Source organism: Palaemon carinicauda, chromosome 9, assembly GCF_036898095.1.
Source record: "Palaemon carinicauda isolate YSFRI2023 chromosome 9, ASM3689809v2, whole genome shotgun sequence".
Taxonomy (NCBI): domain Eukaryota; kingdom Metazoa; phylum Arthropoda; class Malacostraca; order Decapoda; family Palaemonidae; genus Palaemon; species Palaemon carinicauda.
The window spans coordinates 41272295-41274794 of record NC_090733.1 but is presented as its reverse complement, the minus strand read 5'-3'; positions in this window follow the sequence as shown (position 1 = coordinate 41274794).

Here is a 2500-nt window from a genome sequence, read left to right as displayed (position 1 = left end):
TTGTATCGCCTTGACCCGCAAAACTACTATAAAACATAATATTGATACATATTTTAAATTACTTCTCTCAAAATTACAGAAGTAATTACAGAGATTGATTACAGCCATTGACTGACTGTATGGAAGATGCAGAATATGTATTGGAAGAACCAACCACCTCGGTGGCTTGTTTGCCAAGGTCTTTCAATTTTTCTTTTTTTTTTTCTTTTGACGTTTCATTATAAATCTAAATTCCTCTTTTTAACAATTTCTAGTTTGGTATATTTTTTCATATATTTATTATTAGTCAAATATATTGTTTGATATGACACTCTTCGCAAGATAATTTGTTGTGGTAATACCCTTTGGAATCAAAATTGACTGGAAGTGTCTAACCAATAGGAGGAAAGCTTCTAAACACCTTAGCCAAATAACGAAAGTTTAAACCAATGAGAGACTGGCTTTCAAAGGGGTTCTGTTGAAGCCCTGTGATTGGCTGAGGGAAATTCCTTGGTTTCCAGAGCATTTCCCTACGAGCCTTGAAGGTGTCAAGGTCAGTTGAGTGTTGGTTCCTCAATATTAGATTTTAATTTAGCTATACATTAATTGGTAGGATTATACATCGCTGTTTTTGAATCTATAGAAAATGGAGGCATTTTATTTTTGATAAAATGACGTTGGTTTGATTAAAATGTAAAAAATATGATGGAAATTGGCTAGACCCCAGACATAATTAAAATCATGTCTGGAGCCTTTGTCCGGCTGTGGACTAGAAACGTATGCATTTGTTTATCTATTTATATATGTGTATATATACATATATGTATATATATATATATATATATATATATATATATATATATATATATATATATATATATATATAGATAGATAGATATAAACATAAATATATAATGCAACCCTTTCTAGTCCAGTGCCTGCCGAAGGCTTCAGCCATGTTTTTTATTTATGTTTGGGGTCTGGCCATTTTTCATCAACACGTTAACCACCGCTGACTGATTATAGTAGGGAATTTTCGTCTGACCGTTCACAGCAAACCAACCTAATATGTGTTTTTGACCAGTACAGCTTAGCTGATCATGGCGACACGCAAACCCTTTCACCACGTTAAGGTGTGCCCACTCAGAAAGGATTGCTTCGATTATATATGTGAGGTCAGTGAAACATCATAACCTATTTTGTGAGCGTTTGATATATATTACGGGAAAGATGGTAGTCCCCGGGTAGACACGGGGTTGAGTCTCTACCTGTCAGTAAGGAGAGACCGACAGGCGTTTTGAAGGTTTTACTAATTGGCCCACGAAATTGGGACACTTTTTATCCATGAATAATGTTGGTTAGAGCTGAAGTCTTTATCTAATTTGTTTTGCCTTTTTAAATAGTAAAATCTCATTGCGCTCTCATTGCTGCTGTATGCTAATTATAATTAATCTGACTTAGTTAATTTATCAATACAGCCAACTGATCTGTCTACAACTTATGTATTTGATTTATATATTACTGATGTATTTATTTCTAATATGCTTATATGTTCAAGTTACCTATTAACGATGTAATAAAAATGATTATTCCGATGTAATTAAATTAGTATATTAATGTAATTGAAATTAATACTGATGAAATTTTTTTTTTTATGAGCGTAATGTACACGGTTTAAATTTTGCCGTTAACAAAAACGGTTAAAATCCTGGTTTAAATGTTGCCATACATTTACCGTCTTAAAAACGGATATGTTGACGTAAAGGAGTGACATTATGGTCACCAACCCGTAAAAGGTAATTACAAAGTAGGTGAAAAATTATACTCACCTGTATTTTACAAAAATACGGCTGAGAACAGGATATATTTTACGTAGAATTTCCGATTAAAATTACATTTTTAAAGTGTAATGTAATTGAGTCCTTATTAAACAGTTCGCTTATATTACTGCCCTTAATTAATTAGTTGTGTGAGAATATTATATTGATTAAATCATAAATGGTATAATTAATTACATGTTATTAATTTATAAGTAATATGTTATTCATTAATGATTCATTTAGAGGAAGATTTGAACATTTAGGCCCATTTGTGGCTTTATGATATCAATTATATGAAAATCTCGAAATCTCTGTATTGTTATTACCATTTCATAGTCATTTTATATCCTTCGTAAACCCATTTTCTTTGGAGAAACAGCTGCTCATTTAGCAATGTTTTCAGAGGCAATTTTAGTTATTGATAACGATCTTGATTTGTTCTCCTAAAACGTCTTGCCTTCATTCGAAAAAAAAAAACAAAAAAAACATTGTTAACCTGTTAAATTTCTTGGTGCTAAAGAAGGGATTTTGTGATATTTTTTCCACATTGTTAATAGTTTTACTCTAGGAGTCAGGGGTAAATCCAGCCAGAATTCATGATTACATCCCCAAGGATTTGTGGTTAAATCTCCAAGAATTCGAGTTGAAATCCCCTTAGAATTCGTTGTTAAATCTCAGAATTCGTGATTAATTCCACCAGA